The sequence below is a fragment of the Achroia grisella genome, unplaced genomic scaffold (genome assembly GCF_030625045.1).
Source record: "Achroia grisella isolate CSIRO2021 unplaced genomic scaffold, CSIRO_AGI_Agris_v1 utg1245, whole genome shotgun sequence".
NCBI lineage: Eukaryota > Metazoa > Arthropoda > Insecta > Lepidoptera > Pyralidae > Achroia > Achroia grisella.
Window position 1 is genome coordinate 1,413,832 of NW_026712606.1, and position 12,004 is coordinate 1,425,835.

The window sequence follows — 12,004 nt, forward strand, 5'->3', positions numbered from 1 at the left end:
AAGAAAGCTATAAGTTTTTGGACAGAAAGAACGAATGTTGAAATGAAAAAATCACATTTAAGCTAATTCAATATTAGACTATGAAATATCGGTGGTTAAAACCACTTAAATATATCAGAAGATTTACTATACCTATTGTTTTACGGTAAGTATATATTATGTACTATCAAATTTTATTACAACTTTATCATGAGCTGTAAAAATAACTCCTTCGAGCCGGATTTGAACTAGCGACCTATGGATACCAATTTTAAACCCAACTACAGTCCACCGCTCTACCAACTGAGCTATCGAAGGTATGAGAGTAGCAATAAAAAAATGTATATATAACAAACTAAATGTTATATTTATTATGATAATATTAACATTAGGTAACATCGTTAAGGCCTTAATTATACACATATTTGACGCAACAACAAGACCTGTTTAGTTTGATTTGGTAAATGTCTGTATTATAATGCAATGAATTTATATCATTGACTGGTTTTTATACTATACCTTCTTATATTTTATTGGTATTTCAATTGAATATTAGCAAAATACTGTATCTATTATTATTATTTTCATATAAACTTGAAAAAATCTATTAAATGGGCAGACAGAACGGGAAATACAACTGGGAGTTGTGTTCGATTCTAATTTGTTGTGTGCTGTTACAAACATAGTAGTATAACCTATATATTTGTTGACATAAATGATCCGAATAGATTTACTATGTTGGGTACCTAAATGTTTTTTATAACATACTTGAAAACAAAATTACAGTATTATTAATATATACATTTTACACTGATAAAAATACTTATTTTTAAATTGTAACTGGCTAGTTAGAAATTAATGCATAATTTCGTAGAATGACTACTATTTTTAAATCAATTTCCGCGCTTCTGTGGTGTGCATCTTTTGTTTCATTGTATATTCGATCTGTATCTGAAAAATATATTAATTTCGTAATTATTATATGTACTAATATAATCTGTAATTTAAAATATAATAGAATATTTTAGTATTTTGGTAGTGCGTTCTGCAATCGTACAGCTCCTATCCTCGGTGTATGCTTAAATTATCATATTAATTGAGTATACGGGTCTAAGGCGAAGAGCAGAACACCTCACACACGAAGGTCTAAAGCCGATTTGCGCTGCACTGAATTCATACATCCATGCATGAAACTTATACCTTCACGGGAGATTTGAGACGCTTTGCGGCATTTTAAACAGCAATTATAGAGAATTGATATAGTTTGGTTATATATGACAAATATATATAAATATGTATAAAAGGAAAGCATATTCAGATATGACGGTCGAAAGGGATCGGTGGAAGAGGATGAGATACTGAGTCGGCCCCTAATAATTGATTAAAGGCAAGGCAATAATGATGATGACACTCCGTAGAATGCAATAACACGAGTAGATAACTATTATTATCTTAGTAATCACATACATTTATCTACATTTAAATAATATACGACAATAACGCTAGTCAAGCAGCAGAGCTTGTGTTATGGGTACTAGGCAATTGATATTAATACATATATTGTTTGTAAATACATATATAATATACACAGAAAACACCCAGACCGATACAAATAATCATACTCATGAATACAAATGTTGTACAAATGAAAAACCACGACCATCGAAAGTAAAGCGGTGTGCTGACCGCTAGACTACTGAGGCCGTCATATGTGCATATATTAAATTAGTGCAAACTAGGTATGCACACTAATACTTTATCGATATAAACGTACTCATTTAGTATTAGAATTAATGTATTCAGTATACAAAATACGACCGATCTTCAATTCACATCAATGTGAACAATAAACAATCGAACCAAAGTTGTGTGACACGTCAGAAAACCACTATCTATCTCATACAATATTTCCACACAAAGTGACAGACACAACAGTTCTCTGTGACAACAGAATCCAACTTACGCGACAGTTTCTAACAATAATAGCAGTGGGAACTAACTATTTAGCAAAGTTTGCGACGTCAATAGAGGGCGCCACCTCGACGGGAACGAATAATTCATTTAGCAAGAATTAACTCACGGATGCGGGGAATTTCATCTACTCCTGGGATTTCCTATTTGAAATCCTTAAATATGCGATTTAGGATTTCAGTATTTATTGTCGTCAAGTAAGAGTGGATTTCACAAGTACCTACCCACATAAAATCAACTATTATTATATTTTTTATCTTAAATTTCAAAAGATTGACGTTGAAATTGTCAGTGATAATCTTATATGGTGTTGTTTTAGATGGTAATATTAATGAAGCCTAAAAATTCATTTGAAAATAACCTATAAACCATTACCATTAGATAAATCATTTATACATATATATAATCCGTTATTACAATTATTTCAGAAAGAGCTAATTTTGCTTCAAGAGTTATGTATGTAATGCTGTAAATGAATGCAGTACAAAAAGAATAAAAAGTTTTATATTGTTTTTCTTCTGTATTACCTACAAATATAAGAAGCTCTGTTTATTTCTATTATATAGAATATAACAATTTTTCAATGCTTCGTTCCATAAAAAATAACATAACATATTTTTAATGTAATCGCAAACAGCCTGCGGACATTCGATTTGACGTATCCGCGCCCCTAACTTGACACTCACTTAATTACACAGATTACAAGTTGACATTTTCGTTTGCATCGTATTTAAACATGACAGAAATAAATTATCTTGTAGGTAGTATTAAAACCGCCTTTATTTTGCTTAAGGTGTGGTATAATGCTGTGTGCATAACTCGATTACTTAAGCTTGTTAAAAAAATATTAAACCTAACATAAACATAATTGTTATTTCAGATCAGGTTCCAAATTTACACAAATTTATTAAAAGATTATTAGAAGTCTAAAGTTCGTGTAAGTCTAATATAGAAATACTAAGTTATATTTTTTTAACTAAGTTATTTATATGTTATACCTACTTCGAAATAATAAAATACTGGTGAACGCTAAACAGGACATACTCATATTTATATTGTTAAAATAATTAATAAATGTTTGTAGAAATGTTTTTCTTCCTTTGCTTGGCACGTTGGTGGTCGTTAAATTTAAGACTGTACAGTAAATCAGAAATGTAAAAATAAAGGTTATAAAGCAAATAACATAATTTAAAAAAATATTTTTCTGTAAATATGTTTTTCAAAAAAATTTGCTTTAATAGACATAAATAGATTCTAACAAGACTGTAATAATATTTCAATCAATTTTCATTAAATTATTTTCCACTTTACAAAGTCATATCTATAAATTCACTAACAACTCGTCATGCCATTCAAAACATAGGATTGTCATATTCAAATATTAATCAAAGTCAGCAACGAGTGTATGTGTAGGGGCTTTTTAATTATAAATGGCGGTAATGATCATTTTTCATTCTTAATTGCCATTTCCATAAAGCACATTACATTTTGCTCTAATCACCAATATTAAACAGAATATTCCGGTTTTTAGTGCCTTTGTAGTTAAATACTTACGTACATATAGGTAAGTTGTTATATAGCATGTAATGAAAAGCTGAAGCATATTTAAATGTAAATGTAGTATAAAACTTGTAAAATCTATTCATATGTTTTATTATTTTTTAATTTAAATCTTTACTAATGCTGTGTGTAAATTTCTCATTCATTTTATTTTGTTTTAATGTAATAACCTTTTGCCTTTATTCTATATATACAAATTACCTGTTATATTTCTTTGAATATATTTTGTAAGAGTAATTATTATGTAATTCCATCGGATCTCTCTTTTTATTACGGTATACCTACTTTTTGTTTAATTTATTCCACAAGCGCAGTCAAATATTTGTTAGTTCCTGAACAGCAATAAAAAGCAAGTTAGTTGGATTACACACTTCGTGTTGATTTTCATACATGAATATTCCGTGTTATTTGGCATTCGAGCCACAGAGGCGGTATCTAAACACGGGAGTGCAATAAAACTAAGTAGACGACAATCCAACGAGCTATAAAACTTGGCGGGACTCAAAGTTACAGGGTTCCGGGCGGCTGAAGAGTTGAGTGACGTCACTTCGCTTTCATATCACGAGCCTAAAGCCCGCTTAGTCCATGTTCAGATGTTGCAATCGCTACGCGGCGGCGATATCACCCATGTTTTGAATAGTGTTGTAGAATTTATATGTGTAATTTTTTTTATTATATGACTTAATTTAATTTTTATACTACAAATTAGATCTTTGGAAGGTGTTTCATAGAAGTAATCGTTCTGGTACTCTAGGATGCTATACAAACGAACACATATCAGTCGTAAATAAATTATATTAGGTACATAAAATGAAATAATTTGTGTTTCCTTTAATACTATGTTACAAAGTAGTATTTCTACTGTCTACTCGCTCTGCTCTTTGAAAACAAAGTTCGATTGTTAGATAATGCTCATATCTAAAGTATAACTATTATACCACATTATATTCGTTAATAAAGATTCTTTGAATCTATAGATATATTTTTGCCTAACTGACTACTAATACTAATTGTAACTAAGCTCATTTATACAAGTAAATTAGCGTCGTCATCGATATTTCATCATATTCCCTGCACTAATGTTTTTCTAAGGTAAAAGGCAGCCCCGTCGAACACGCCACCTGACACCATTATGCTATTATAATATTTTGCTACTCTGCCTGCTGATGTCTTCTTGACGATGCCGTGAATACAAAATTCGTAAAGACAATCCCCAAACGTGATACACGTATGATTTCGAGCCAGAAATTTATTGGTGATTGTATTTGGATTTGATATTGGTTGTTTTTGATATTATGGCATCGTAAAGTTTACTATATTGCATACTAGATATATTGTTCTTATTCGATGTTTTTGAAATTTCAAGTTTTATAGAGTATTACAGGTGCTAATAACTATTTTATGTAGTTATATTATCCAAAATTATATTCTTAAAATTACTCTTTTTAACATTTTATTTATATTTATATTTTTAATTACAATCAGTCCATTATAATATTATAAATGCCAAAATGTGTCTGTCTGTTTGTTACCCTTGCACGATTAAACTAATTTAATATGAAGATATAGGTTACTGTTTAACTGAAAAATTAAAAAAAAGTTGCAAGTAAGAGCTATAGTTAGTAATAAAAATAATAGTTTCATAAACGTTTTTAAATAATATGAGTAAAAATAAGAATTGGTAATATAACCCTATTTGTACTTTTTAAAATATATGCTCATAGAAAAATTATGATTGTCTTACAATAAGTAAAGTACATATACATGTACATACATACCCGTATATATCACTACCGCCTACTTCTTTTACTCAGATAGAATAGATACAGAATAACAAAAATCTGAACAAAATTCTCGCAGTGTGTTTGGCGCGCATTTATTTTTTATTGTGAGGGTTCCAATACGCGGCCGGATTTTTGTTTAAAATTGCATTTTTATATTTGCTACGCGAGATCCGCACCATACCGGGTGACAAATACGCGCTTCGCCGCCATGAATGACAATTGAAGAGATGTTTTTATAAAGACGCTACGATTTTTTTATTTATGCGAAAGATATTGTGCTCATAAAAATGGTGTTGAAATGATGACTCCCATATTTCAATGTCGCTCAAATGCCATTTTATGGGGCTATTTTGTCTGAATGAGAAAACGTTTCTTTGAGGTAATTTCCTAAGGCACAATTTAAATCGATATTGTAACAGGGTATTAATTTTTTACAACAATTATTATGCGTATTTTTTAATAAAAATTTAGTAATATATATAATTATTTTAAACATAGTATAGTGGCAGCAAAGTACTATTAACTAACTAGTATTGAATGTATAATACCAGTTGATAATGAGAAGTAGGTACCTTCCAAGAGTAACGAAAGTTCAAAAAAATAAGACAAACATATATATATATATTTGTCTGGTTGCCGTGATAGGTACATCACTATACAAAACGTTAAGTTCTTCAATATCAGAATTCAATACTTACGTACTATGTCGATTTTTTAATGTTATCTAGGTAGATATTCATTTAACTGTAACTAAATAAACTAAGTAATTTCGTATAGGACAATTTGGGAGCATTCCCTCGTTATAAATAAAAAAGGAAGTTATCGTGAATAACAATCCGTATATATCCCCAATAGGACCTGGATTAGAGCTCGAGTAGCATCTAAGTAATAAACATGAGCTCCGACGGAGGCGTGTGGGCTTGTTTCATTGAGCTACGGAATAATTTCAATGGCAGTGCTCAGCTATGCGCGGAATGTGCTCACATGGTGCAGGTATCGAAGGACAATTGAATACAACAATCTTAATATAATAAAATACTTTCCTATAAAAGTATTAAATTGATATTTTTTCACATTAAACTGATTTTAATATTCTCAATTATAGAATATCATATCTATGGGTACTATATTTATGTACTAGTTAATTTTTTTATGTAGAGTATATTCTATAATCCTACTAATATTATAAATGCGGAAGTTTGTGAGTGCGGATAGATGGATGGAAAAGTAACAACTCTTTTACACAAAAACTACTGAATGCATTTTAATGTAACTTTACAATATTAAATCAGAATAACACATAGGTTATAAACTTCATGCGGGCGAAACCGCGGGTACTGCTAAGTAGCTGAATATTTTTAGGAAATTTAGACTTCCAATAGACTGTATCCGACTCATCCAAAAGCATCTCTTAGCTATTTAAGCCGAAAACAACTTATAACATAGAATATAAAAAATAAAATATTACCAACTTTAAGGAGTCATTATCTATTACAATCATAAAATGATTTTTAGATATCCAGATTATCGTATTTACAGCGGTGCCATAATTGCTCTAAATATATCTAACTGAAAGTTATTATGTTGGCGACAGTACCGGCTGCATATTCCTAAACCCCAGTAGATACATTTGATTAACCTGACTAGACAGGCTTCATTGATTTACCGTTTGGCATCTACTTTAATCCTCAGCGAATATCCAGTTACGAATGTGTAATATATATGCACATAATTGGCAATACTCCGAATTAGTAATCAAGACCGATACTGTGCAATACAGATTGAAACAAACTTCATAAAACAATTAAACATTGTTTACAGTTGTTAAAGATTGCAGTACGAGTATATATGTATACTAATATTTATTTTTTGTTATATTATTAAATAGTGAGTATATATTTTGTAATCAAGTTGAGCATATTTTATAAGAAATACTGCATTAAAAATAAATGAACATATTGATTTCTATTTTACAAAATCAACTTTGCATTGAGACTTAGAAAAGTAATAATATCCATGCATTATATATACTCCCTGGAGAGTTAGTCACATAACTTGATTTTAATGTCCAATAGATTTAAAGTCGTGCTCTGTATATTTTACATGTCGAGGTTCATGCTTTATACTACATATATGTTAGTATTGTTTTTTGATATCTAATCATACATTAGGGATCTATTTATTATATCTTAATTTTGAAGTTAGAATATATAAAAAATAAAGGTTACCTATGTGTTTCGGTAACAGATCTCTTCTGTGAAAAGATGTTGAGTATAATTTGTTTATTTTATTATATATCACTTTTGTAAATATTCTAGCACCTATTTATTGTATCGTAGCAAAAATGTCGATCGGACGACAACCGACGTTAATCGCCCGTTAGCGACGCATTATTCACCGGCACGCGTTGCATCGAATCGACCACCCTGTATCACCCTATGCATCTCCATGTAATAGTGTAACGTACATTCGACAGCCATTATAGTGATTAGCAGCTCTGATTTGTTGATCATAAAGTTCACTTTAACGTGTAATAGCAGCAATAGTTAAGCTATATCTCCACAAATGGAATCGTTTAACTAATCCAAGCCAATATATTCTCTATTTCCCAATGAATAATATTAATTCCTTTTAAATTTTCGAAATATGCCCGTTTGGATCTGGCAGTAGGCGAGTGAAATACTATTGCATCTAAATGGTAGATTTTTGAACGTTATTACTTAGATATTAGGGTATAAATTAAATTATTCGTGGCCAATTCACACTATCACAAATGTGTGTTTGTTTATGTGGATACAATATGGCATAGCATTTATTATGTCAGTATCAATAGCCACAGTTGCATTCGACAATTAATTATTAGTAAACAATACCGGAGGTTGTGTCCGAACATAAATAGATTTCAGACGGTTTTAATGCAGGCTTTTACAATATTGATGTTTAATTTGAAAGTTAAATTAAAGAGGATATGCCTAAATGCGCGAGTAGTTGAAAAGGTACGGAGGTTGTCTTATCAATCGAATTAATAAACAAGGTGTTTATGTTATGTGCGTATGTTATGTGACTTCTTCGTCAATATTGAACTGATTTTTTCAAAATCGATAGTGTTTAGTTAATTCAACAATACTACTACATTGGCTGAAAGAATTACCTATTTTTTAGCCGCAAATTCTTTCGTTACTTATTGGATTGTCTTATATATGACAATTTTAGATTTTTATAGGTGAGTGAATGAACTATATGTAAAGTTACTTATTACGAGGACGAGTTAATAAAAAATGGAGATATGTATATATAAAGATATGTAATATTACTTGTCCATCCAAATATTATATTTTCGATAATAAAAAAATATTTATTTTCGAAAAATACAATATGTACTTTCGAAAAATATAATACGTATGTAGAATAATACGAGATAAATAAAAAGTATTAAATATCTCGTCAAGTGCGTAAAGCGAGCGGATCGACGCGTCTGATGGAGCAGAAGGCTTCCACTCGACCGAGCGTGAAGATACCGCGATAGCGCGCTCCACTACCTCACTATGGTCGAGCTAGTGCGTGAACACCCTTTATGTTGTGTATACGGAAGCCTGATGCCTAATCATCTCCACTGCAGATCAGATTTTGTTACAGGTTGCTAAGCCTCTTTAACTGATTTGTCATATTATTTTTCTTACAAAAAAAGATGCAAAAGTAAATTTTTTACCGTATAAGAATTTCGACGAATTTAAATAGTGTTTTATGTTATAGGTTGCTTTCAACTATATGGTATAACTGGTCTATTTTACTTTAAGAGATATTACGATTTATATGACAATATATGAGCAACAAGTGATAAGTCTTTTATAATCCTTACTTCTTGCTGCTTACCCCAAGGAACTGATATGAAGTTAGAAACATCAAGTATTAATACAAATAAATATAAAAAATAAACTAAATATCCTCTAACGAATCCCATCTATTATGAGTTATTTTACAATTAATTCTCTTTCCTTTATTAGGTATGATATATTCTCAAATTCAGTATAACGAAATGATTATGTTATCACATCTGTCGCATAACGAAACTTCGCTGCCAAAATAGCTCAAACTCGACACGTAACTCGAACAAAATGAATATTTATAAAGGCGTCAACTGTTAATCCGGTATTGTTACAATTTTCTCTCATAGTGACTGATGACGTCAAAACAATACGGGGATCTTATGGTAATTGTACACTGTAGAGGCTCGGTAAAATCAAGAGAATTTAATAATATGGTTATATCGGCATTCTGTTGATTTTTTTAAGTAAATAATAAAATATTTCTGCCTATATTATTCTTATTTTATACATTTCAATCTAAATCGAAATATAATTATTGTCTTATTCTATCACAGATAATATAATATTATTATATTAACTAGCTGTCCCGGCAAACGTTGTTTTGCCATAATAACTAATAACGCTATAAAAATGTGGTGAATCCTTATCTTAGGGGTATGAAAAATAGATACTAGCCGATTCTTAGACCTACTCAATATCCAATTTCATAAAAATCGGTCAAGCCGTTTCGTAGGAGTATTGTAACTAATATTTTTGCACTTACAATATTATACGAAACTAGCTGTCCCGGCAAACGTTGTTTTGCCTTAAAATAAAATAAAAATTTAGGGGTGGACTACCCCTAGCATTTAGGGGGATGATATATAGATGTTGGCCGATTCTTAGACCTACTCAATACGCTCACAAAATTTCATGAGAATCGGTCAAGCCGTTTCGGAGGAGTGTGGGAACGAAAACTGTGACACGAGAATTTTTTATATAAGATATAGGTATAATATTATAAAATTTGTCAATAAGTTAAAAGTGATGTTTTATGACTTGAACCAAAGGAAAACCTCGTTTAATGACCTGAAAGGTCATTAAAATATCAAGTGAATTATTAAGTTATCTAAAATGCGCACAATTGAGATGTGTAAAGAAATGGAAGCATTGTACGTTTACTGAAGGCGTGATGTTCAGCTAAGGAATTAGTGAACAAAAGGCTTAAATGAGCTCCGGCGTCTCTTCACTGTTTGTGAACGATTCATATAAAAGATCTCTGGCTTAGCAGCTGACGGCTCCCGTTGTTCGCATCCCAAATCTGCTCTCAAGTGTTTCATTTTGTTTATTGTTTGTAATTTATTTAGTGACAGACATATAAGCGATTATTATTATTTAAATTACCATTTTACTTTTAAATTCCTACCCTGTAAATAACCAGATAATTCACTTGATAGGAAATTCTAACCGTCCATATATACCAACTTAGGTGTGAATGGAGGATTATAGCTTACTGTAAGGTATCATAATACCTCTCATTACATTATGTAATGCCCATTAAAAATGTTATATTATTTTAATGATGTGGTTTATTACTACTAATATTATTATTAAAACTAAATAATGGTAAAGCGGGAAGAGGAAAATATCGCGGAAATTAAAAGCAAACAAATATGATGTAAATCAACAAATATCATAAAATTCACATATATAAACATATATTGTTTTAATTAAGGAAGACAACAAAGTTATAAAGCATGCAATAAAGCACAGCTTTGCAAATTGGTAACCCTAAATCATGGCAACACTTGCAGTTAAGGCGATTTGCCTTTTCAAGTGTATTTTTAATTGCTATTACTACTTCTGACTGCTAAAGGCATCTTAACCTTATGCACACTCCATCATTTTGTTTTATTATTAGAAATATAAATATCACTATATTTAACATGAAGCGCCATTATGTGAGTGCTTATGAGCAGTTGTTCTTAATCCCTTCTTTAACTGAACTATATACTGTTTGTGAACCATTTGCTCCTTGTTATAATAACAACGAACTAACGTAGGACAAAACTTATCATACACTGCAACAAATAGAGGAAAAAGTTTCATAACTGCTTTGAGTTTTTTTTCATCAATAGGCATAGTTATGTCTAATTATAATTATATATTGATTACATTATTATTTTTGTAGAAGATGACGGAATAATGAATTCACCGATTAGTCACCAATGGAAAATGAAAAGATAGGCAGAAAGTCAGATCAATTTACTTAAATATATTTAAAATACTTATTATTTTTGTTAAATTAGGTGGTATAAATTTGTAATAAAAGAACTGAATAATAAAATATTTGTATAGTTATTGATTTTGCTTCTGGCATCGAAAGAGTTTGTATTAATATGAAGCACGCCGGAACAGGAAGTACAAAAAGCTTTGTTATAACTCGATATTTTTTGTTGGAATTGTTTTAGTTAGTGTCGCATTGTTATGAAATAAAACATTTTAAAACATTTATGATTCCTCCACTTTAGTTTTATACAATTATTATCTATAATACCTATACGACTTCTTTTTCAGATAATCTTCGTAAAGTTTGAAGTGATTTTGTTAAGATTTAATTTGATATTTTTTTATTAAATAGATGATTGTGAACCAATATCTATTTCCAATTTATTTGTATCAGGCTCGTGTTTGTATTTGCTCAGGACATTCATCCCACATGCGAGAGGATTCCGTTTATCCACGATAGAAATATATACAAATAACTGCTAATTGGTAATTTGTACAGTTTTTTTGGAATGTACTCAAAGTGAACACAATAATATATAGATACTAAATTTCCATTGTGTATAACTCGTTGATAATAAACTGTCCTAACATGTTTCCACCCAGCTGCGGCACCGT

The 12,004-nt window shown here is 30.3% G+C and overlaps 1 non-coding gene across 1 annotated transcript; it reads right to left on the reverse strand.

Annotated features, from left to right (window-relative positions):
- Positions 1-207: 207 nt before the first annotated feature.
- Trnay-gua (transfer RNA tyrosine (anticodon GUA)) lies at positions 208-297 on the reverse strand. Its single transcript is given in 2 exon segments — positions 208-243; positions 261-297. It is a non-coding gene; the product is annotated as a tRNA-Tyr (tRNA).
- Positions 298-12,004: the final 11,707 nt, after the last annotated feature.